A 27,073-nucleotide genomic window follows, 5' to 3' on the forward strand; every position below is an offset into this window, starting at 1 on the left:
ACCTTCCCAACAGACGAAGAGCTATGAATGGATCAGTGGTTAACCAATCAGTGCCTTGATGGGCTTGGCAACAGTAAGGCGTGATGTGTAATTAAACTTTTTTTGGGGGGGGACGTTTCTTTGGGACCATCAGGCAATGTCTTGACAACTGATACACAGAAATGTTCTTGCAGCGTTCCCATTAAACGTGTTTAGAACATGAACATCTTTTGTTCTGAGAACATAGCAACAATGTTCCGTGTATGTTTGGTGGGACGTTGATGAAATATTCTCCTAACCATCAGAAAACTGGACACGAATGTTCTTGCAACGTTCCCATGAAACGTGTCTAGAACATTAATATCTTATATTCTGAGAGCATGGCAACCATTAATGTTCTCTAAAATTGTAGGAACGTTTGTTGTTAGCTGGGTAGATCCCAGGCTATTGATTTTTCACTGTGGAAATTGTTGCCCTGCATTACACTGTTCTTTTTCTTCTGTTCTGTTTCATTATGGGAGGTTTTTGTTGCTAGGCAAATGGAAGAGGAGATGAATGAAACAGCCAGGCTCATGTATCGAAAACAAAAACACCAGTCCACTGCATTACAGAGGCAGGCAGAGAGGGCTGGAAGCAGAGAGGAAAAACCCAACTGAATAATGAATCAGCACACTCAGACCTAAGAGGCTGAAAAAGAGGAGCGTACTGAAATACTGTAGCTAGTTTAACACATCCTATTCTTCCAGCCTCATAGACCATTTTATGTCATAAGAACCTGATTATAATTGGAACCACTGAGGAGTATTTCTGTCTGCAATAAAGCCCTTTTGTGGGGGAAAACTCATCCTGATTGGCTGGGCCTGTCTCCCCAGTGGCAGCCAAGGCTGTACCCCTGCCCAGTCATGTGAAATCCATAGATTAGGACCTAATGAATTTATTTCAATTAACTGATTTCCTTATATGAACTGTATCTCAGTAAAATCGTTGAAATTGTTTCATGTTGCGTTTATATTTTTGTTCAGTATAAATGTGGAGCCTGAATCATTTTAGCAGATCTACTGAGGCAGATCTGCACAGTGGTAGCAGCACTGCTAAGAGGACAGGACAGGGAAGGAGAGGAGAAGAGAGAGGAGACACACTGGGGCTTTCCCCAGAGCCACTCTGTTCTGAGCCAAGGAGAAGGGGTTTCCATGGCAGCCACATCCACTCCCTCTCACGCTACATCCCACACCGCCCTCACCACGTTCCGCATGGGGGTACAGCCTTCACTACGCCAGCCGGGAGAACCAGGGAGAGCAGAACCCACACTCTTAGAAAAAAAGGTGTTATCTAGAACCTTAAAGAATCCTTCGGCTGTCCCCATAGGAGAACCCTTTTTGGTTCCAGGTATAACCCTTTTGGTTCCAAGTAGAACTATTTTGGATTCCATGTAGAACCCTTTCCACAGAGGGTTCTACATGGAACCCAAAAAAGTTCTACCTGGAACCAAAAAGGGTTATCCTATGGGGACAGCCGAATAACCTTTTCGGAACCCTTTTTTCTAAGAGTGTATGCCCCCCATGCTCATGCCAGCCACAGAGAGATTACTCATGCTCCCTGAAATCACTCATGTCTTATAGATGCTGCCGTATGCTAAGGAAGTCTTATACATAGACTATGCCAAGGCAGTCTGAAATCTGAATCATGCCTTGCTAGCTGGCGATGGTTCATTGATTTCACCATGCAAGGGAGAGATATAATCTACGCCTCTCTCTATTAATGGGTCTGCCTTGTGCCCCCCAAAATTCCCAGGGTCCTATCCACAAACTGTGAGAAAGCCCATCCTCCCTCTCACTGGTTCTAATGTACATACAGTATATCATGATATATTTTGTAATTTGATCTCCCCACCCTTTTTATGAGATGCTAATTAGCCAGTTGATGAGCTTTGCATGCTTGGTGATGTCTGTCAGATAGAGATTGACTTCTGGCTGATAATGTTCATAATGCCAGGGATATTTTGCATAATGATGCATAATGCATGTCTTCTAATGTTCTACATTAAACAACTACTAAATCAGTAATTTGACAAATAGTTGTTATGTCAGAGCTAAGTCAAAGAGGGTCTACATAATGAACAGGATTGATAGAAATCTATCAATCCATGCTAACACACACTACCAGTCAAAAGTTTGGACACACCTACTCATTCAAGGGTTTTCTTTATTTTTACAAGTGTTTACATTGTATAATTATAGTGAAGACATCAAAACTATGAAATAACACATATGGAATCATGTAGTAACCAAAAAAGTGTTAAACAAATCAAAATATATTTGAGATTTGAGATTCTTCAAATAGCCACCCTTAGCCTTGGCAGCTTTGCACACTCTTGGCATTCTCTCAACCAGCTTCATGAGGTAGTCACCTGGAATGCATTTCAATTAACAGGTGTGCCTTGTTAAACGTTCATATGTGGAATTTCTTTCCTTATGTGGGAACTCCTTCAAGACTGTTGGAAAATACATTCCAGGTGAAGCTGGTTGAGAGAATGCCAAGAGTGTGCAAAGCTGTCATCAAGGCAAAGGGTGGCTATTTGAAGAATCTCAAATATAAAATATATTTTCATTTGTTTAACACTTATTTGGTTACTACATGATTCTGTATGTGTTATTTCATAGTTTTGATGTCTTCACTATTATTCTACAATGTAAAAAAATTGTAAAAAATAAAGAAAAACCCTTGAATGAGTAGGTGTGTCCAAACGTTTGACTGGTACTGTATTTCCTACCAGTACTTGCAACCAGCTAGTGTACAGATGGTGATATGGAGTCACTTTGTGTCTACAAGTCGATGGCATTTAAGTAACTGGGAATGACTCAGCTGTTACCTACAACTAGAGCCACAGATGGATAACATAAGATCCACCCATCACTCTTATCCACCCTCCTGACTGTCTCCACCATCCTGACTCCTGAGTGGCTGAAACGGCAGCAAGGGGGAAGTGCGCCTAGACACCTAGAAAAGGGATCATGGTTAGGGACCAATCCTATTGGTGTGACAGACCAGTGGCACACACAAGCATGCTGTTAGCTCTCACCCCAGGGAGCTGTGACCCCCCAACCCCACCCAGAACAGCCACAATTCGTCGGGGCATGGACCAGCTGTATGACCAGACATGCAGTGCTGACCCAATGCATAACCATCCCATCCCAAGCATCAGTGGAGTTGGAGTAGCTGGCCCTAGTGTTAAAGATATAGACAAGCAACACGCTGATAGCTTCCTATATCAAACTTACCCATTTGTATATGAAAGCCTCTTTGATTGATACAATGCTGAAGCGTCAATCATTCTCTCTCCCAATGCTCTCTGTCACCCCCTCCCCCTCTCTCTCTCCCTTTATATCATCCATCTACCTTTCTATCTACCTTTCTTTCTCATTCTAAAAAAGACAACGCATGTTTAACTGACCAAGCTTTTGTTGTAGCTAATTGATCTGAGAGGTAGGAAGGCAGGACAGGCTGGCTAGAGATGGCAGGAGGAGGGGGGTAGGGGAGTGGAGGTTAACAGAAGGAGGGGCGGATGCTTGGGCCTCAGATGCCTGTGAGCGAATAATTCTCCTGATGATATTTGCAGATAGCGGCACGACGCACAGGAGAGGGCATCACAATTTGGGGAATACCTCACAACACAGAGAGAGGGAGAGAAGAGAGAAGGAGAGAGAGTGGCTTTTAATTGCAGAGGGATATGCTGCCTGCCTCCCACACACTCTCTCTGTTCCTCTTACTCTCTCTCTCCTGCTCTCTCTATCCCCCTTTCTCCCGCTTCGTCATGAATGGCGTGAGAAAGTGGAGCCTCGCTCCCGTGTTTCTAGTGGAGTCATGTCCTCCATAAAAAACCCTCCATTGCTCCACACTAACACATTCCTTGTCTGTGTTAATACAGATCTTTGGGGAAGCTAGCTTGCATTAGCATGGAATGTGCATTAAATACTGACAAGGAAGCTGCTTGGAATTCTCCAGCTTGATTCCTCCTTCCTTTTATCTGGATTGGAACATACAGTGGCAGAGGCTGTATGTGTGTCAGTGATATCTTTACTGTTCTGTCCACTTTAGTGTTGCCCTAGTATCACGATATTTATAGCCCACTGTATATGTGTCCTTGATTGTGAAGGGCTTATTCACCCCAGCACACATCTGCAGGCTTTACACACAGACTGGTGAGTACAAAGATGCTACACAGAGAAACATTAGATGAAACCAGGCACAGAGAGAGAGAGAGAGAGAGAGAGAGAGAGAGAGAGAGAGAGAGAGAGAGAGAGAGAGAGAGAGAGAGAGAGAGAGAGAGAGAGAGAGAGAGAGAGAGAGAGAGAGCGAGAAAGAGAGAGAGAGAGAGAGAGATACACTGAGTGTACAAAACATGAAGAACATCTTCCTGATATTGAGTTCCAAACATTGGCAGTAGAATGGCCTTACTGAAGACCTCAGTGACTTTCAACGTGGCACCGTCATAGGATGCCACCTTTCCAACAAGTAAGTTAGTGAAATTTCTGCCCTGCTAGAGCTGCCCCGGTCAACTGTAAGTGCTGTTATTATTGTAAGTCGCTCTGGATAAGAGCGTCTGCTAAATGATGTAAATGTAAATGTAAATGTGAAGTGGAAACGTCTAGGAGCAACAACGGTTCAGCCGCGAATGGTAGGCCACTCAAGCTCACAGAACGGGACCCGCAATTCCCCACAGCAATGTTCCAACATATAGTGGAAAGACTTCCCAGAAGAGTAGAGGCTGTTATAGCAGCAAAGGGGTGACCAACTCCATATTAATGCCCATGATTTTGCAATGAGATGTTCGATGAGCAGGTGTCCACATACTTTTGGTCATGCAGTGTATATAGAGCAAGAGAGGAAGAGAGAGACACCTTTTTAAATATTTCACACAGCGCTGAATGGCAGCATATCAAAACACAAAAGCTAGCTCTTTGTTCGAGGGGGCTTGATCTCTCTCCAGAATATGGCAAGATGAAAAGAGATTGGGAACTTTACAAGAACCTTCCGGACCCTTTGTGTGTCATCCTGCCCGCCCGCCCACCTATGGTACTTGTCCTCAAATGGGACTGATTCTCACTACATTTGACACAACGTGACACATTGATCTATTGAGATTTTATAAATGTCAGGAAGGTGACAATTCTTTGGTGGTGCTGATTTGACCTGGTTTTCATGAATTCCTGAGATGTCTTTCTTGACTGAGAGCATCAAACTTCACAGGCATATTTAGAATTGGTTTGAGGAACCTATTTCTATTCAGATTATATTGAATTATAGGTCATACCGCAGGAAGTTCCATTAGAACATGACTCTTTACAACTGAAAGATATGTATCTCTCTCCTCTCTGCGTTCTCTGAGTAGTGAGTGAGTGGTAAGATGATGTGTAAAGTAGAGCAGGGAGTGAGCAGTGAGCCCTCTAGTGGCCGACAACGGCCTCCAGCTTCTGTCAAGGACGTTTCCTCCGTTCCTTGCTTGCTGCAGTGGCTCAGCCTGTTTGTCTCCTCAGCCTGCTCCAACCCTAGCAGCCAGCACAGCCAAATCACAAATACACACAATACTAAAACTCACAAATTATGCATCTGATGAGGAGAGCAGCCACAGGCAAGCATATGGCCCAGGCCTGCTAACCAGCCAGGCAGATCTGTACATCAAGGTTTTGGGTTTGGTTTTCTCAATGTCACTTACAACCTCCATTTTATTGAGATTCACCATTTTGTTTGGGTTTCACACTTTGCAAAGGGAAGAAGGAGCTTGAGTTCATTCCAGTTGCAAGGAGACTGGCAACCAGGTGGAATGAGACAATGACATGCTAGTATTCTGAAGGCATACCAGCCTATCAGGCCCCAGCATTTCAGACTGACAGTCCCTCCTGTGACTGAGTGACAACTGTAACGTCTAATTGAATTAGCATGCATTTGCAAACATGGTAGCAGATGTGAGTGAATGTTTGCAGCAGACAATGTGGATCATCTCTGTCCCCATGATGATTAGCATAATTGGAGACTAACGGCATCAAATAAAATGACTTGGCTGCCAGGCAACAGAGGAATCCCTGCAGAAGTTTAAGAGACAGCTGTGCATTGTCTTGAGGTATAGTAAAACACATATTCACATATGCACGCACACAAGCAGACACACACATTTTGCATTTAAAAAAAACATGCACATGTACACATTGTGTACACATGTTCAATGAACAGAGGCAAGATTTCATAGTTGGTTATTCACATTCAGTGAGAAAAGCCTAGTTAATGTAACAGGATGCACCACCCCTGAATAGATAAGACTTTCCTCAAAATATACTTTTTATGTTGGTTAAATGTCACCTCAGTTTTGCTGTTTGATTAGAATGAAAGGGGAGCACTGGCGTCTAGTGTACCAATGTGTGAATGCGAGTGATATAAAATAAAGATGAGGGACATGTCACATAATTTCCTCTCCCCTTAGTGGCTTGCCTTGAGACGACAGAGATGTATTATTTCACAGTCTCCTGTGCACATAACACACACACTCGTGCTTCAAGCAGTGCAGCGCATCGATGAGGAAAGCAAATGGGAGTGATTCTCTGGAGGCATGAATAAAACAACACGCAGAATTCAATCTAGCACTTCAGCAGGATACAGAGGACAATTTTAATATCAAACAAAACCATTCACACCTGGGTCGGGAAGGGGTGGGCAGTCCGCAAATCAGATATTCATCCCCTTGATATTTACTTACTATCTCCATAATGTCTGACAGGAATGCATAAGACCATGTGACACCAGATGACGTCATCAGCTGCGGTTGCCATGACAGATAACTCTTCTATCTGTGGAAGCTATTTTCCTCCAGCCCTATATTCTTAATCTATATTACAGAGCTATGATATCCCGTCAGGGTGTTAGGAGGATGGAGCATTCAGACAGTAATTAGTGTTATTCTAGTAGCTGTGTGTGTGTGCGTGTGTGCGTGCGTGTCAAAGATGGAGACTGGAATCTGCTGCCATCCATCCCCCAATATCTCTTCCTCCTCCTCCTCCTCCACCTTGCCTTGCCTAGGATCTGTGGGCGTCATTTCTAAAGGCAACAATGTAATACTTCAAGGCTGTTAGCCCTCATTATTGTCCAATGATCTGTTTTACAATGACAGCCATAATCATCCATTCGATTTTCAAGCATCAATCTAAAAATGTAATTGTGCTTTTGTGAACTCTACATTCACTGCTTAAATATACACCCCACACCTCCCAACCTCATTTCAGTTGCAGTAGAGGAAAGAAGGTTTAGCGCCAATTGATTGCAATAGAAGGACTATCTTGGCAGTTAACATGCAGTTACAGCGCCTTCGGAAAGCATTCAGACTCCTTGACTTTTCCAAATTATGTTACGTTACAGCCTTATTCTAAAATGGATTCAATAGTTTTTTTCCCTCATCAATCTACACACATTAACCCATAATGAGAAAGCAAAAACAGGTTTTTAGAAATGTATCACATTTTCATTTAAGTATTCAGACCCTTTACTCAGTACTTTGTTGAAGCACGTTTGGCAGCGATTACAGCCTCGAGTCTTCTTGGGTATGACGCTACAAGTTTGGCACAGCTGTATTTGGGGGAGTTTCTCCCATTCTTCTCTGCAGATCCTCTCAGGTTGGATAGGGAGCATCGCTGCACAGCTATTTTCAGGTCTCTCCAGAGATGTTCGATCAGGTTCAAGTCCAGGCTCTGGCTGGGCCACTCAAGGACATTCAGAGACTTGTCCCGAAGCCACTCCTGTGTTGTCTTGGCTGTGTGCTTAGGGTCATTGTTGGAAGGTGAACCTTCGCCCCAGTCTGTGGTCCTGAGCGTTCTGGAGCAGGTTTTCATCAAGGATCTCTCTGTGCTTTGCTCCGTTCATCTTTCCCTCGATCCTGACTAGTCTCCCAGTCCCTGCCGCTGAAAAACATCCCCACAGCATGATGTTGCCACCACCATGCTTCACCGTAGGGATGGTGCCAGGTTTCCTCCAGACGTGACGCTTGGCATTCAGGCCAAAGGGTTCAATCTTGGTTTCATCTTACCAGAGAATCTTGTTTCTCATGGTCTGAGTGTGAGGACAGACGCTGGGAGACAAGAAGCAAGTACAGGGAGTGAACATTTAATATATACAGACATGAAACAAAACACGGACAATGTCTGGACAGGGGAAACATAACGACATTAATGCTGACCCGGGGATCAAACAGGGAAACAGACAGATATACGGGATGGAATTAACAAAGGAAAGGAGTCCAGGTGAATCCAATGAGCGCTGATGCGCGTAACGATGGTGACAGGTGTACATAATGATGGGCAGCCTGGCACCCTCGAGCGCCAGGGAAGGGGAGCGGGAGCAGGCGTGACAGTACCCCCACCTCTAGGGACGCCACCCGGTGTCCCACCTGGGCGAGCCTGACGGGCTGGCCGAGACATGGGAGCCGGATGAGCCTACCGAGGCGTGAGAACCTGTCGAGCCTGACGGGCTGGCCGAGGCATGGGAGCCTAACAAGCCGGCCGAGGCGCGGGAACCTGTCGAGCATGTCGGGCCGGCCGAGACATGGGAGCCTGACGAGCCGGCTGTGGCGTGGAATCCTGACAAATCGGCTGAGGCGTGGAAGCCTGACGAGCGGGCTGAGGCATGGAAGGCTGACGAGCCGGCTGAGGCGTGGAAACCTGACAAGCCGGCTGAGGCATGGAAACCTAACGAGCCAGCTGAGGCGTGGCAGCCTGATGAGCTGGCTGAGGCGTGACGTGGGATGGGAGCCTGCCGAGCCAACCGAGGCAAGAAAACCTCTCGAGCCAGCTACGGCATGGAAGCACGACGAGCCAGCTGAAGCACCCCCGGTTCCTTCGGCCCGACGTCACCAACCCCCACCCCCCAAAAAAAAACTTCCTGATTCTTCCAATTACGGTGTCAGCATTCTGTGACGACAGACGCAGGGAGACAGGAAGCAAGAACAGGGAGTGAACATTTAATATATACAGACATGAAACAAAACATGAACAGTGTCTGGACAGGGGAAACATAACAACGTTAATGCTGACCCGGAGCTCTACGGACAATTCCTTCGACCTCATGACTTGGTTTTTGCTCTGACATGCACTATCAACTGTGGGACCTTATATAGACAGGTGTGTGCCTTTCCAATTCATGTCCAATCAATTGAATTTACCACAGGTGGACTCCAGTCAAGTTGTAGAAACATCTCAAGGATGATCAATGGAAACAGGATGCACCTGAGCTCAATTTCGAGTCTCATAGCAAAGGGTCTGAATATTTATGTAAATAAGGTTTTTCAGTTTTTTGCAAAAATATTCTAAAAACCTGTTTTCACTTTGTCATTATGGGGTATTGTGTGTAGATTCATGTTTTTATTTTATTTTATCCATTTTAGAATAAGGTTGTAACGTAACAAAGCAGAAAAAGTCAAGGTGTCTGAATACTCTTGCCCTTGGTATGGGATGGGACAGGATGCATTCTGTACAAGGCATACCATTTTGACCTGCCATTTTCAATTAGTAGAGTATATGTGCTCACTGTTTTAGTTTAGTTGATTAATTCACCAATTTTTTAAACAAGCGCACATGGAACTTGAAGAATACGTACATGTACACTACCGTTCAAAAGTTTGGGGTTACTTAGAAATGTCCTTGTTTTCGAAAGAAAAGCATTTTTTTTGTCCATTAAAATAACATCAAAGCCATATCTCAGACTGGCCAATAAAAATACAAAATTAAGATGGGCAGTCTGAGATATGGCTTTTTCTTTGCAACTCTGCCTAGAAAGTCAGCATCCTGGAGTCGCCTCTTCACTGGTGTACTATTTAATGAAGCTGCCAGTTGAGGACCTGTGAGGCGTCTGTTTCTCAAACTAGACACTCTAATGTATTTGTCCTCTTGCTCAGTTGTGCACTGGGGCCTCCCACTCCTCTTTCTATTCTGGTTAGAGCCAGTTTGCGCTGTTCTGTGAAGGGAGTAGTACACAGCGTTGTACGAGATCTTCAGTTTCTTGGCAATTTCTCGCATGGAATAGCCTTCATTTCTCAGAACAAGAATAGACTGACGAGTTACAGAACAAAGTTATTTGTTTCTGGCCATTTTGAGCCTGTAATTGAACCCACAATTGCTGCTGGCCAGTTTTATTGCTTCTTTAATCAGCACAACACTTTTCAGCTGTGCTAACATAATTGCAAAAGGGTTTTCTAATGATCAATTAGCCTTTTAAAATGATAAACTTGGATTAGCAAACACAACGTGCCATTGGAACACAGGACTGATGGTTGCTGATAATGGGCCTCTGTACTCCTATGTAGATATTTCATAAAAAATCAGCCGTTTCCAGCTACAATAGCCATTTACAACATTAACAATGTCTACACTGTATTTCTGATTCATTTGATGTTATTTTAATGGAAAAAATTTTGCTTTTCTTTCTAAAACAAGGACATTTCTAAGTGACCCCAAACTTTTGAACGGTAGTGTACATAAGTAAAATCATCAAGGATAAGACACAATAAAGTCTGGGCCTTATTTCCATTGTGGTCCTCTTACAGTAGTATGTTTGGTGGTTTAGTAGAGACAGTCAGCAGGCCCCAATCAAGGCTAGATGATACAGCTTTAAGACAGTGACACATTGAGTCAGCTAACATACCCCACCCCCCCACCCCCACAACATGGCTTCCTTCCAACTGGCTCCATCTGAGCAGAAAGAGAATGATCCCTAACTCAGAGCTTTCCTTAAGCCTGCCTTATTTCTAATTAGCCTTACTGCTATTAGTCCATAGAAACGCATTGAATAATACATTCAGCGACAACAATAAAAAACAACACTGGTTCCAAAAAAGCCTATTAAAGTCTATTAATTTCCATTAATGATTTACCGCACAATCATGGGTGACCTTCTCACAAGTCCTGTGAACCGTGTGGGTGTCATAGTGGGGTCCATAGTGGGTTCACATTAGTTTGTAGCTCAAACCGTTCTGAATTTACAACGTTTTAGTAAAAAAAATGTATAATGGCACGCCGAACCGACCGACTTCAGACGAGTCCTGTAAAGCTTGTGGGCGTCGTAGAGCAAAACAGAGAGACCGGAAATCTCTAGCTTAATCAGATGGATTTTGATGAATAAAACGACAATTAAAATACAAATAAAACGATGATTCCACACGGACATCGACTCTAGGGGGTTCTAATCTCTTGGTTCTCTGGTTGGAGATTAAACAAAAGGAGGCTTCTCTGCTCAGCCCTGTAGTACCCAAACCTCACTCCACATCAAACCTCACTTGGCCTTGGGGTGGATGGCAGAGTGAGCTTCAGACTTTTTGATGTGGAGTATACCGCATAATACTTACTTATCCCTTTACCTGTTTCCATAGAGAAGGGACCTAGATACAGGCTAACTTACATGTTCCCTCCCAGCTCAGCAGTCTTTACTTATTCATGGTGGCATGGTTGGTGCTCGCTCCTCTTGACCTGAGGATGGTGGGAGGGGATTCTTCACACTAAAGTCCAACATTATGAAGATTAATCATCTGTGAGGAGGAAATGGATACCCTGCCCCCATAGCATGCACACAGATACACGCATGTGTTTGTGCGTAAACACACACTCATTTACACACACACACACAATCTTCCAGAGCATTAGTCTGTCAGCACAGTACTGTGGGTCTGACCTCCCACTCTGTTTCACTTCCTATCAGTTGTCTCCCACAAAGTGTTTGAGTGCATAATTACTCAGGCGGTATTACACACACACTCATGACGCACACATGCACACACTCACACACTAAAATATGCTGTGGAAGCTCAAATCTTGATTGCATACTTTACATATAGGTCTACTTGAATTAAGTGGAATGCTAACAAAAAAGCTGAAAAGAAGACCGCAACAACATTCTGAGCAGAACTCAGCAGCACCTACCGTTTCCTTGAACCAGGACTCTGCTCCACTGTTCCATTCTAGTAACCAAGCCAACCACACAGCTGGCCAAACAATCCATTCCAATCATACTGATTTACATTGTAAAGCCCACATAAATCATGCATCGTATCCATCATCAACATGGCTATCACAATCGTTTGCCTTGATGAAGACAACAATGTTGTGTACAAGGGAGATGACGGATCGAACACAGCACCATCTTCATGCAGTGAAACAGGACCTCCATTTTGATGTTGCTACTGAAACCCACAAGGATAATTTGCTAGGTCATGTGAGGCTGGATGAGCACCAGTGGAGGGTAAAGGGCCAGTGGATGAATGGGTGTTACAGGGATGAGTTTCAAGGACCATTGTGTGAGTATTCATGTCACTCAGACAGAGCATTACACTTTGTCTATGAGACTTGTGGGGTTGAGAGCTGATGCTAAGGTGTGACTGAGTATGGTGACCTGCATAGGCAGAGATAGAGAGTGATGAATGAAGACAATGTTCTGGGTGGAGGTTAAATCTTAATGTCCAACAGAAAATTGACTCTTTACCAAACTATTTCCAACATTATCATCCCAAGAGGGTGATGCGTGCAAGTTGGCAGAACATGTGGGAGTTTTCAGTTAGAATGACAGCAAAAAAGCCTCCATTTACATGTTGCTTAGGAGTGCATTTCACAATACTTTTGGATTCTAATTGGATTTTAAGGCTTGTATGAATGTCCTGCTTAATATAATGTTTGTGTCATCATTGCATTACTTAAAAAAAACTATTAAACTTCAACCAGTAAAATGGCTCTTTGGCTAGCTTTTGCTACAGCCTATGTCAATGAGTATTAGCATTTTAGCAAACTGCTGCTGCATCCAAAATAGGAATTTTGCAAATATCACAACCAAATAAAATGTTAGCGAATGTTCAAGCAAAAATTAAAACAACATTGTAGGGGTATGAAACCCCCCAAAAGTTGTTTTGTTTAGAAGTAATAAAACATAAATCTAGACTATGTTGAATGGTCACCGATGGCGATGGCTTTCTTTCTGCAGCCAAAAGTTGCGCGCATCTGTACGTGACGTCAGTGTGTTGTGTACTGAAAATGGGCCTATGATATAGATGTGACATTGCATATACTCCATATTGCCATTGTTTGTCACAGTAATAAGAATATGAATTTAATAGGATCTCTATGGTCACATTGCCCTAGAATCATTGTTGCCATGGAAATAGGCTAGAGGAGAGCTGGGCCGAAAGTAACACAGGGCGAAAGTAACACCCATTTTCTCCGATATCACAGAAGCTAGAATGACGTAGTGAATTCAGCACATTCCTAATGTGGAGGACGAGCTCCCTGCAAAAAAACTGCCCAGTCCGACCATGTTTTGCCGAGTTATCAACAAAAAGTGGTTTTCAGAGATATATGTTTTAAAAAACGGACCCGGAAGGGTATTTCTGTTGTAGTCCCCTGTAGCTCAGTTGGTAGAGCATGGCGCTTGCAACGCCAGGGTTGTGGGTTCATTTGGTTCAGTGTGAAAATGTATGCACTCACCAACTGTAAGTCGCTCTGGATAAGAGCGTCTGCTAAATGACGTAAATGTAGAGTTGTATTTAGACCTGGAAGGGTATTTCGGTTGTAGAGTTGTATTTAGTCATTTTCTTAAACCATCTAGTGACTAAATGACCGCTTAAGTTTTAAGTATCTTGCTAGCTAATCTTGGGTGTTAGCCTGGGAAAAGTTACAGGAGAAACGGGTGGTACATAAGTAACACAACGTTAACTGATGACATGGAATAAATCAAAATAAACATCTAAGCACAGTAGGTGTGTGCTGACAACATAGCCCACCTTTGCATTCTGCTTGCAGCAAATGATGGAATCCCAGTATGCGATCCAAAGATGCTCGTCAGGAGCTCCCCAGTGGTGCAGTGGTCTAAGGGTTTAGGTGGCGGGTGTTAAGGAGCACGCTTAGGCGGGTCATGTTTCGGAGGACACAGGACTCCACCTTTGCCTCTCCCGAGCCCGTTGGGGAGTTGCAGCGATAAGACAAGAGAGGGGGTAAAATATAATAAATAGAAAATGCTTGTCTCCGGATGATGATCTGTAAGATAGGTGAACTTCCTCCCATACAGATACTGCTGAACGTATGTATTCCAAAAACAATGCCTAGGGCTTCTCGTTCTATCTGTGCGTAGTTACTTTGTTCAATGTCCTCGACGCGTTCACTTCACTGGAAGGCATGATATGGGACATGACTGCTCCCGCACTATATGGACTAGCATTACAAGCAAGTTGGATGGGCAGTGACGGGTGTCAGTGTCTCAGATTGTAGGAGTGTTTTCATGAATGCTTCCTTGCATTGTTCAGTCCTAACAAAGCAACTGATGCAGTGGCTTCAGCTTTGTTGCTAAGTTCGGGATAAAGCGTCCTTAGTAATTCAGTAACCCCAGGAAAGAACATAGTTGGCTCACGTGCTGAGGAGCTGGGGCTTCCAAGATAGCCTTGAACTTGGACGAAGCCTTGTGAAGGCCCGTGGCCTCTATGACGTGTCCAAGGTATTCAACCGATGATTGGAAGAATACACATTTGTCCTTACGAACTTGCAGTCCGTAGTCCTTCAATCTTTGTAAGGTCACATCCAAGTTCTGGAGATGGCCCTCTTCGTCTTTCGAGGATGTCATCCAGGTCATCCATTGAACTCCTGGCAATCCACTCAAGATCTGGCCCATCGCCCTCTGGAACAGCGCTGGCGCATACTTGTGATTCCATATGGTAGACAACAGTGCCTGAAGAGCCCCTTGTGTGTCACGACGGTCAGCAGCTCCTTTGACTTTTCATCCACATGCATCTGCAGGTAGGCTTTGTAGGGGTAGATTTTGTTGAACTTTTAACCCCCAGCTAAACCCACAAAAAGGTTGTAGATGTGTGGTAGCGGATACTGCTCAGCAGACAACACAGGATTAACTGTGATTTTAGTTGTTTTCCCGCTCCAACGTCCGTCTCAAATCATTGTCTACCGTCCATGACAATGCTAACTCTCTCGCTTGGCTAGCTCTACTATGCACTTGCTTCTGCTAGCAATACACTGTGCTAACATTAGCCTTGACTGTACCACAGAAAATAACAGCTTTAAACTTTTTTTTTTATGACTTCTTCCGGACAGAATAGTTCCCGTGGGTTCCGACTTACTCATCGCCAATCTTTTGCTATGTCTTGTGATTTTCATAACCACAGCTTTATAACAATTCAACAACGATGAGACGGGTGATGGGAATCAGTTCAACCATTTAACGTGTTCGGTCTCAACACATACAACTCTCATGATTCTCCGGCACAATACACACCAATTACAATATGTTGTGACAGTGATTTAATAATGTGGAATTACGAGGAAATAAAAACAAAACGGTGGCTACCTACAGAAAAAATTATGATGTCACACCATTGATGTTGAAATTTTAAATGGTTAAGGTAAGGATTAAGGTTAGGGTTAGGTAAGGGTTATGGTTAGGGTTTAGGGTAAGGACGTCCCAAGGATTCCAGATAACACTAACCAAAAAGTATGTGCAACCATGTCGGTCGCCATGACCTGATCAGATGCTTAGACAACTTGTTGTAGCTAACTTTAGCTTAATCCCAAACTGACATAGCTAGCTAGCTCTACTTCTTCTGACATAAAAAGATTGCTTAGCTTGTTTCATTTACCCGTTGTAGATATGCTGCCCCAAATAAGAGGGACAATCCGAAATCAGTCTGTAGATCAGCATGTTTCTCCGGGAAGCTCCTTTGGCTAAGCTGTGGATTAGCTGTGCGCAGCAGCAGCGGACTGACGGGAGGTTACTGCACTGACTCGCAGCAACATATGCTTCTTGAAAACTCATAATACTCTTTAGCTAGCTAATAACTTAGCTATAATAGCTAGTTTTAGTGGAATAATTCAAACATTGTGTGTACAGCACTTGCTGGTTAGCAACATCCCTTTTCGTTTCATATGAAATATGAGCTTGCAAATAATGTTGGACAAATTTAAGTTGGCTTTCGTGCACGTTGTCAAACTTCATAAATACTGCTCATTGATGAACAAAACACCTTAGGTAGATTTTAAATGGAGCGACTTCCTCATCAAAAAACTGTCAACATTATTTACAAATGTATTGTTTCAGCTTAGATTAATTCAGCCCATTTAAGACAATGGACGATGGTGCAAAACCCCGCCCCTCAGTACGCTTTACAAGTGGGCCAGTACCAGATACTTTTGGGTATCAGACTGGTACGCTTTTGGCCCACATGAACCGAACCTCACCCAAATGTAATAAAAAAATGGAACCACCTGTACCACCTCGGGTTATGTATGGTACGGTTCAGTATCAGGTGGAAAAACACTATTACTGTTTGCCATGTCCTCCATGTTGTGTGGGAGTCAATATGAGCATTTAATTGTGTTTTGGCCTGATTTTGGCTACGTTATTTTCTGATCAAGTTTGTCCACTGTAAATATGAGCACGCCACTGCTTTTGCAACTGCCTAAATAAACCCCGGTCGCCAGTTGAATGGTGTTTCCTCCAACACATTGGTGCGGCTGGCTTAAGGGTTTAGGTGGCGGGTGTTAAGGAGCGCGGTTAGGTGGGTCATGTTTCGGAGGACGCAGGACTCCACCTTTGCCTCTCCTGAGCCCGTTGGGGAGTTGCAGCGATAAGACAAGATCGAAAAAGGGGGGTAAAATACAAAAAATATAATACATAGAAAATGCTTGTCCGCGGATGATGATCTGTAAGAAAGGTGAACTTCCTCCCATACAGATACTGCTGAACCTATGTACTCCAAAAACAATGCCTAGGGCTTCTCGTTCTATCTGTGCATAGTTACTTTCTGCTTTGTTCAATGTCCTCGATGCGAAAGCGATCAGCTTCACTTCACCGGAAGGCATGATATGGGACATGACTGCTCCCACACAATATGGACTAGCATCACAAGCTAGTTGGATAGGCAGTGACGGGTCAAAGTGTGTCAGTGTCTCAGATTGTAGGAGTGTTTCCTTGGTTTTCATGAATGCTTCCTTGCATTGTTCAGTCCTAACAAAGCAACTGATGCAGTGGCTTCAGCTTCGTTGCTAAGTTCGGGATAAAGCGTCCTTAGTAATTCAGTAACCCTCAACTGGTAGAGCACGGCGCTTGTAACGCCAAGGTAGTGGGTTCGATCCCCGGGACCACCCATACACAAAAATGTATGCACGCATGACTGGAAGTCGCTTTGGATAAAAGCGTCTGCTAAATGGCATATTATTATTATTATTATAACGTAGTTAGCTCACGTGCTGAGGAGCTGGGGCGTCCAAGACAGCCTTGAACTTGGACGAAGCCTTGTGAAGGCCTGTGGCATCTATGATGTGTCCAAGGTATTCAACCGATGACTGGAAGAATACACATTTGTCCTTACGAACTTGCAGTCCGTAGTCCTTCAATCTTTGTAAGGTCACATCCAAGTTCTGGAGATGGCCCTCTTCGTCTTTCGAGGATGTCATCCAGGTCATCCATTGTACTCCTGGCAATCCTCTCAAGATCTGGCCCATCGCCCTCTGGAACAGCGCTGGCGCATACTTGTGATTCCATATGGTAGACAACAGTGCCTGAAGAGCCCCTTGTGTGTCACAACGGTCAGCAGCTCCTTTGACTTTTCATCCACATGCATCTGCAGGTAGGCTTGGCAGAGGTAGATTTTGTTGAACTTTTAACCCCCAGCTAAACCCGCAAAAAGGTTGCAGATGTGTGGTAGCGGATACTGCTCAGCAGACAACACAGGATTAACTGTGATTTTTGTTGTTTTCCCGCTCCAACGTCCATCTCAAATCATTGTCTACCGTCCATGACAATGCTAACTCTCTCACTTGGCTAGCTCTACTATGCACTTGCTTCTGCTAGCAATACACTGTGCTAACATTAGCCTTGACTGTACCACAGAAAATAACAGCTTTAAACTTTTTTTTAAATGACTTCTTCCAGACAGAATAGTTCCCGTAGGTTCCGACTTACTCATCGCCAATCTTTTGCTATGTCTCGTGATTTTCATAACCACAGCTTTATAACAATTCAACAATGATGAGATGGGTGACGGGAATCAGTTCAACCATTTAACGTGTTCGGTCTCAACACATACAACTCTCATGATTCTCCGGCACAATACACAACAATTACAATATGTTGTGACAGTGATTTAATAATGTGGAATTACGAGGAAATAAAAACAAAACGGTGGCTACCTACAGAAAAAATGATGATGTCACCCCATTGATGTTGAAATTTAAAATGGTTAAGGTAAGGATTAAGGTTAGGGTTAGGTAAGGGTTATGGTTAGGGTTTAGGGTAAGGACGTCCCAAGGATTCCAGATAACACTAACCAAAAAGTATGTGCAACCATGTCGGTCGCCATGACCTGATCAGATGCTTAGACAACTTGTTGTAGCTAACTTTAGCTTAATCCCAAACTGAAATAGCTAGCTAGCTCTACTTCTTCTGACATAAACAGATTGCTTAGCTTGTTTCATTTACACGTTGTAGATATGCTGCCCCAAATAAGAGGGACAATCCGAAATCAGTCTGTAGATCAGCATGTTTCTCCGGGAAGCTCCTTTGGCTAAGCTGTGGATTAGCTGTGCGCCGCAGCAGCAGCGGACTGACGGGAGGCTACTGCACTGACTCGCGGCAACATATGCTTCTTGAAAATTCATAATAACTTTAGCTAGCTAATAACTTAGCTATAATAGCTAGTTTTAGTGGAAGAATTCAATAATTGTGTGTGCAGCACTTGCTGGTTAGCAACATCCCTTTTCATTTCATATGAAATATGAGCTTGCAAATAATGTTGGACAAATTTAAGTTGGCTTTCGTGCACGTTGTCAAACTTCAGAAATACTGCTCATTGATTAACAAAACACCTTAGGTAGATTTAAAATGGAGTGACTTCCTCATCCAAAAACTGTCAACATTATTTACAAATGTATTGTTTCAGCTTAGATTAATTCAGCCCGTTCAAGACAATGGACGATGGTGCAAAACCCCGCCCCTCAGTACGCTTTACAAGTGGGCCAGTACCAGATACTTTTGGGTATCAGACTGGTACGCTTTTGGCCCACATGAACCGAACCTCACCCAAATGTAATAAAAAAACGGAACCACCTGTACCACCTCGGGTTATGTATGGTACGGTTCAGTATCAGGTGGAAAAACACTATTACTGTTTGCCATGTTGTGTGGGAGTCAATATGAGCATTTAATTGTGTTTTGGCCTGATTTTGGCTACGTTATTTTCTGATCAAGTTTGTCCACTGTAAATATGAGCACCCCACTGCTTTTGCAACTGCCTAAATAAATTCCACCATTCCACTTGAAGTCCAGCTTCCACTCACATGTGTGCCCTACCACCTCCTTTGGACACCATTTTTAACATTTCCACAATGCCAATCACTACCAGTGGCAAAGCCTATTCTGAACATGCTAATTCATCCTTGTTCCAGCTAGGCATATTCTGTAATTACTGCAGTAATGATCTAGATCACTGGGTGAAAACACTGTGATGCCTGTTTCACTCATCGGGGACTGATAGAGCACTACATTAGGTTAGAGGTATTGGTAGCCAGGATAGATCACTTATAATCAGGGGTCAATTTGGTATTTTGTTGGTGTTGAACTGTCCATATAATTAATTGGTTTTTTAATCATTATTTTTTACTGTAACATAACTCTATTCCATTCCATTGCTGTCCCTACACCATGGTGGTGGAACTCTTCTCCATGCAGTTCCTCTCTATTTTACCCCAGTAAAAGCCCATAGGAATATCCATTCATGAAAATTCCCTGAAATGTAACTACTGCAGCAGAGACCTGATATGATAATTGATGTCATAATCCTAAAGACATAAGGTAAAGATAAATGAAGCCGTTAGTGCATACAGATGTAGGATCTTAATCCTGCAGCAAAGGAAATTACAAACTTCAGAAGGCTTTTTAAACCTCAAATACACTACAAGTTTTACATTTTACATTTCCTAGTTTTCCTGATACATGGTGATCAAATTAAGATCCTACATCTGTAAGATGTCTCTTCAGTTGAACATTTTAAATCTGGAGAAGTTGCCTTGGCAACAGAGACTTGTATGATCAGACAATGGAGTAAATGGGTCTCTGTGGCCAACTGGTTTCATTTGTGTGCATTATACTACATTAAATATTCCCAGTGGTGGTAAGTGTCCATTTATAAGCACTTCAATTAACATACAGATGTAGGATCATAAAATCTTAATTTGAGACAGTTTGCTACACCAGGAAAATAATCCTGCAGCAATAGGACATGTGAATTATTATGTGGATTATAATTAATGGACAATTAATGGATTTATTTCTCGTAAGGGAAAATCAAGTCTGAAATTTCAAAGTGGAAATTACAAACTTCAGAAGCCTTTTTAAACCTCAAATACACTACAAGTTAGAAATGTCCTGCATTGCAGGAAAGTTCTCCTGCAACAGGGTGATCAAATGACATAGGTAAATACATGCCCCATGAGAATCCACATTATACTGTCACAACTCAGCCTTTTATTGTGCCTTTGAAACCTCTATCTGAGCGTATACTGTACATACCATAAGGGACTAATATGCACTCGTAAGTTGAATGGAATATGAATGGAATACAAATCTGGAAAAACCCTTCAGTTCCAAGCTTTTGTGTTTCTCTGCTCTCGTATTCTATAATAATAATTGCGGATGGAGACATTGGAAAGGCTGATCTTCTCTGGTTGTTGAGTTAAACAACCCCAAAAGCCCAAAGTAAGTGCTCCAAATCACCCCTGGTTTGGATCCTTTTGCCAACCAGGAAGAATAGTTTCTTGGTTCTACAGGGATATACCAGTGGGAGCGCAAGGACATATTGATACCAACAACCAGGGCTGCAATCACACTGTAAGAGGATTACAGTCAGGGGCGGATTGGCCATCTGGCAATACTGGCAAATGCCAGATGGGCTGGACCATTTTTTAGTTGGGTGGGCTGGTCGAAATTGACACACAAAAATACGAAAAAGGTAACATGGCCGGCGGCCCATCGGCCTGTTAAAGGGATACTTCGGGATTTTGGCAACGAGGCCCTTTATCTACTTCCACAGAGTCAGATGAACTCATGGATACCATTTTTATGTCTCTGTGTCCAGTATGAAGGAAGTTAGAGGTAGTTTCGTGTGCATGCTAATTAGCGTTAGCGCAATGACTGGAAGTCTATGGTTATCTAGCGCAATGACTGGAAGTCTATGGGTATCTACTAGCATGCTAGCAGATAACCATAGACTTCCAGTCATTGCGCTAACGCTAGTTAGCAATTACACTAGTACTAGTTAGCAACTTCCCTCAAACTGCATGAAACTGCAACATTTCTATGTTATACTAATCTATAATGAGCTTTTGGCTGATCAGTGGGCAACGGCCGGCTGAGCTGAGGTCGCAAAAACTCACATTCAAAGTCAAACGCGGCATCAGCAAAGAGACCTGCTATGACTCAATCAAATCAAATCAAATGTTATTTGTCACATACACGTGTTTAGCAGATGTTATTGCGGGTGTAGCGAAATGCTTGTGCTTCTAGCTCCGACAGTGCAGTAATATCTAACAAGTAATATCTAACAATTTCACAACATATACCCAATACACACAAATCTAGTAAGGAATGGAATTTAAGAATATATACATATATGGACAAGCAATGACAGAGCGGCATGGACTAAGATACAGTAGAATATTATAGAATAGAATACAGTATATACATATGAGATGAGTAGTGCAAGATATGTAAACATTATTAAAGTGACTAGTGTTCCATTTCTTAAAGTGGCCAGTGATTTCAATAGGCAGCAGCAGCCTCAAATGTGCTAGTGATGGCTATTTAACAGTCTGATGGCCTTGAGATAGAAGCTGTTTTTCATTCTCTCGGTCCCAGCTTGGATGCACCTGTACTGACCTCGCCTTCAGGATGATAGCGGGGTGAACAGGCAGTGGCTCAGGTGGTTGATGTCCTTGATTATCTTTTTGGCCTTCCTGTGACATCGGGTGCTGTAGGTGTCTTGGAGGGCGGGTAGTTTGCAGTTGCTGTACCAGGCGGTGATACAGCCCGACAGGATGCGCTCAATTGTGCATCTGTAAAAGTTTGTGAGGGTTGTAGGTGCCAAGCCAAATTTCTTCAGAGGCTTTGTTGCGCCTTCTTCACCACACTGTCTGCGTGGGTGGACCATTTCAATTTGTCAGTGATGTGTACGCCAAGGAACTTGAAGCTTTCCACCTTCTCCACTGCGGTCCCGTCGATGTGGATAGGGGGGTGCACCCTCTGCTGTTTCCTGAAGTCCACGATAATCTCCTTTGTTTTGTTGACGTTGAGTGAGAGGTTATTTTCCTGGCACCACACTCCCAGAGCCCTCACCTCCTCCCTGTAGGCGGTCTCGTCATTGTTGGTAATCAAGCCTACTACTGTTGTGTCATCTGCAAACTTGATGATTGAGTTGGAGGCGTGCTTGGCCACACAGTCATAGGTGAACAGGGAGTACAGGAGGGGGCTGAGCACGCATCCTTGCAGGGCCCCAATGTTGAGGATCAGCGAAGTGGAGATGTTGTTTCCTACCTTCACCACCTGGGGGCAGCTCGTCAGGAAGTCCATGACCCAGTTGCACAGGGCGGGGTTCAGACCCAGGGCCTCGAGCTTAATGATGAGCTTGGAGGGTATTATGGTGTTGAATGCTGAGCTATAGTCAATGAACAGCATTCTTACATACAGTTGAAGTCGGAAGTTTACATACACTTAGGTTGGAGTCATTAAAACTAGTTTTTCTACAACTCCACAAATATCTTGTTAACAAACTATAGTTTTGGCAAGTCGGTTAGGACATCTACTTTGTGCATGACACAAGTAATTTTTCCAACAATTGTTTACAGACAGATTATTTCACTTATAATTCAATGTATCACAATTACAGTGGGTCAGACGTTTACCTACACTAAGTTGACTGTGCCTTAAACAGCTTGGAAAATTCCAAAAAATGGCTTTAGAAGCTTCTGATAGGCTAATTGACATCATTTGAGTCAATTGGAGGTGTACCTGTGGATGTATTTCAAGGCCAACCTTCAAACTCAGTGCCTCTTTGTTTGACATCATGGGAACATCAAAAGAAATCAGCCAAGACCTCAGAAAAAAAATTGTAGACCTCCACAAGTCTTGTTCATCCTTGGGAGCAATTTCCAAACGCCTGAAGGTGTCTTCAACACCACGTTCATCTGTACAAACAATAGTATGCAAGTATAAACACCATGGGACCACGCAGTCGTCATACCGCTCATGAAAGAGACGCGTTCTGTCTCCTAGAGATGAACGTACTTTGGTGCAAAAGTGCAAATTAATCCCAGAACAACAGCAAAGGACCTTGTGAAGATGCTGGAGGAAACAGGTACAAAAGTATCTATATCCACAGTAAAACGAGTCCTATATCGACATAACCTGAAAGGCCGCTCAGCAAGGAAGAAACCACTGCTCCAAAACCGCCATAAAAAAGCCAGACTACGGTTTGCAACTGCACATGGCGACAAAGATCATACTTTTTGGAGAACTGTTTGGCCATAATGACCATCGTTATGTTTGGAGGAAAAAGGGGGCAGCTTGCAAGCCAAAGAACACCATTTCAACCGTGAAGCACAGGGGTGGCAGCATCATGCTGTGGGGGTGCTTTGCTGCAGGAGGGACTGGTGCACTTCACAAAATAGATGGCATCATGAATAAGGAAAATTATGTGGATATATTGAATCTGCTTGGTTGCAAATGGGTCTTCCAAATGGACAATGACCCCAAGCATACTTCCAAAGTTGTGGCAAAATGGCTTAAGGACAACAAAGTCAAGGTATTGGAGTGGCCATCACAAAGCCCTGACCTCAATCCTATAGAACATTTGTGGGCAGAACTGAAAAAGCGTGTGCGAGCAAGGAGGCCTAGAAACCAGCTCTGTAAGGAGGAATGGGCTAAAATTCACCCAACTTATTGTGGGAAGCTTGTGGAAGGCTACCCGAAACATTTGACCCAAGTTAAACAATTTAAAGGCAATGCTATCGAATACTAATTGAGTGTATGTAAACTTCTGACCCACTGGGAATGTGATGAAAGAAATAAAAGCTGAAATAAATCATTCTCTCTACTATTATTCTGACATTTCACATTCTTAAAATAAAGTGGTGATCCTAACTGACCTAAGACAGGGAATATTTACTAGGATTAAATGTCAGGAATTGTGAAAAAGTTTAAATGTATTTGGCTAAGGTGTAGGTAAACTTCAGACTTCAACTGTAGGTTTTCCTCTTGTCCAGATGGGATAGGGCAGTGTGCAGTGTGATGGCGATTGCATCATCTGTGGATCTATTGGGGCGGTAAGCAAATTGAAGTGGGTCTAGGGTGACAGGTAAGGTAGAGGTGATATGATCCTTGACTAGTCTCTCAAAGCACTCTTCATCAGTTAAACAGCCAAGATAATGCATTGTAAACATCAGAAAGGGTGCCTATACGAGAAAGATCACATTTTCACCTCACTCAAAACGTCCTATTTTTTGGGGCGGCTAAAACCATGATTTGGTCAAACAGTAAAGTACATTATTCTCATGATTAATGTAATGAAAGTGTCTGCACTGCCCTGTGCCTCTCTTGGGCCTGCTGCTGTGATGAGCGAGCCACTCTCCTCCCCCCCATGTGCTCGAAAGAAATATGCTTCTGATCATTTAACATTTCAAAACGCAATTGCGCGGAAAAACACAGCTTTGGAAGCTTTGTCCCCTTGTCCCTGTCAAATAGAGGAGGGTTTCAGCTTTTTGTCGGTATAATTTTATTTCTCAACTCTCCATATTCAGCTCAATAGCAACTATTTTACTACCAAGGTGTTTGATATGGCTTTGAGATATGGAGTAGCGCGCTCGCAAAATGCGCACCAGCCATTGCGATATTGAACACTGTTTGGGTCTTTGCGTGTCAAAAAAGATGCAGGTATAATAACCCTTTGACGCGTCATATAACATTATTTTAAGCTTTTAATTATAGAATGATGTGTGTGCTGAATTTGCATGCGCAAGCCATGCCTCACAACTACAGACAGTAGCACTGTCCTGCTGCTTCTGTCTGCCATCCAACCACATCCCAAGCAGTTGCACCTGATTCATCCTACCTAGTCAAAATACTGAATAATAATCAAGCATTTTGTCAACATTGATGACAGTTTGGTAACTGGAGGTAGGCTGTCTCCCTACTACGTTGACTTTGGTTTGCAGTATGACAAAGTCAGATATCTTTGCACTGGGCGAGAAGGGTCCATATTAGGGGATATCTTTACATGACACGTTTTTGATATTCTCGAGAATACAGACCATTTCCAATGTATATTTTGAGTTTTGTGGATATGCACTATATCACTGACAAATTCCAAATCCAGATGTGTCTGGATGGGGGGCGGCAGGTAGTTTAGTGGTTAAGAGCGTTGTGCCAGTAACCGAAAGGTCTCTGGTTCTAATCCCCGAGCCGACTAGGTGAAAAATCTGTCGATGTGCCCTTGAGCAAGGCACTTAACCCTAATTGCTCCTGTAAATCGCTCTGGATGAGAGCGTCTACTAAATGACTGAAATGTCAATGTTTTAGACCTATTTGATATTGGGATTACTCAGAATATCACACATGGACATTTACTATGGCTGGATATGGACTCATTAGATATCCTGAGATAGGCCTATGTGGACATCTTATTATGATGACAAATACTGATATTAGGCCTACATAGTATATTTTCTCAGCACATACGATGCATATTCTCTTGGCTGAGGTCCATATCAGGATCTTGATATGCATTTTGATATGCTAAATAAGGACAATTTCTGATGCTTATTTGAGTTTTGAGGACATGCTCAATAATTTGACAAATATTAAATCCATATCCTGCTTGATTCTGTAAGTAGAATTGTTTTAACTTGTAAACTGTGTTGGTTCTGTCTGTCTGTCATAGTTAGTAAGCTACCCAGTCTGCTTAAGAAGCGATTGCTACCCATTCACACTGGACGCAGGTCCAGCCACTTCTTTTGTTCTCTGCAGATTACAACTCAATAGGAGGGGGAGTGGCTACACTTGTGCTAGGCAATTAGCTTAGTGTTATTAGCACAACCTCTTTGTTCAGCGGCAGCTGTCCCCAAAACGAAGACTGTCCCAGTTCTGCCAAGTTGTTCTGCAGGAGTTAGTCGAGGGAGGCCCCGCTCTCTCACTTCCCCAGATGTTTAGTTAATTTCATTCTGATCTCTTTTGCATTATTGTAGCCTTTTCTGTAGCCTGTCAACTATGTGTCTGTCTATCCCTGTTCTCTCCTCTCTGCACAGGCCATACAAACGCTTCACACCGCATGGCTGCTACCACTCTAATCTGGTGGTACCTGCGCGCATGACCCACGTGGAGTTCCAGGTCTCCGGCAGCCTCTGGAACTGCCGTTCTGCGGCCAACAAGGCAGAGTTCATCTCAGCCTATGCTACCCTCCAGTCTCTCGGCTTCTTGGCGCTGACGGAAACATGGATTACCACATAAAACACTGCTACTCCTACTGCTCTTTCCTCGTCTGATCATGTGTTCTCGCATACCCCGAGAGCATCTGGTCTGTGCGGCGGTGGCACAGGAATCCTCATCTCTCCCAAGTGGACATTCTCTCTTTTCCCCCTGACCCATCTGTCTATCTCCTCATTTGAATTCCATGCTGTCACAGTCACTAGCCCATTCAATCTTAACATCCTTGTCATTTATCGCCCTCCAGGTTCCCTTGGAGAGTTCATCAATGAGCTTGATGCCTTGATAAGTTCCTTTCCTGAGGATGGCTCACCCCTCACAGATCTGGGTGACTTTAACCTGCCAACGTCTGCCTTCGACTCATTTCTCTCTGCCTCCTTCTTTCCACTCCTTTCCTCTTTTGACCTCACCCTCTCACCGTCCCCCCTACTCACAAGGTAGGCAATACGCTTGACCTCATCTTTACTAGATGCTGTTCTTCTACTAATCTCACTGCAACTCCCCTCCAAGTCTCTGACCACTACTTTGTATCCTTTTCTCTCTAGCTCTCCTC

This window comes from Coregonus clupeaformis, chromosome 9 (genome assembly GCF_020615455.1).
Source record: "Coregonus clupeaformis isolate EN_2021a chromosome 9, ASM2061545v1, whole genome shotgun sequence".
Taxonomy (NCBI): Eukaryota; Metazoa; Chordata; class Actinopteri; order Salmoniformes; family Salmonidae; genus Coregonus; species Coregonus clupeaformis.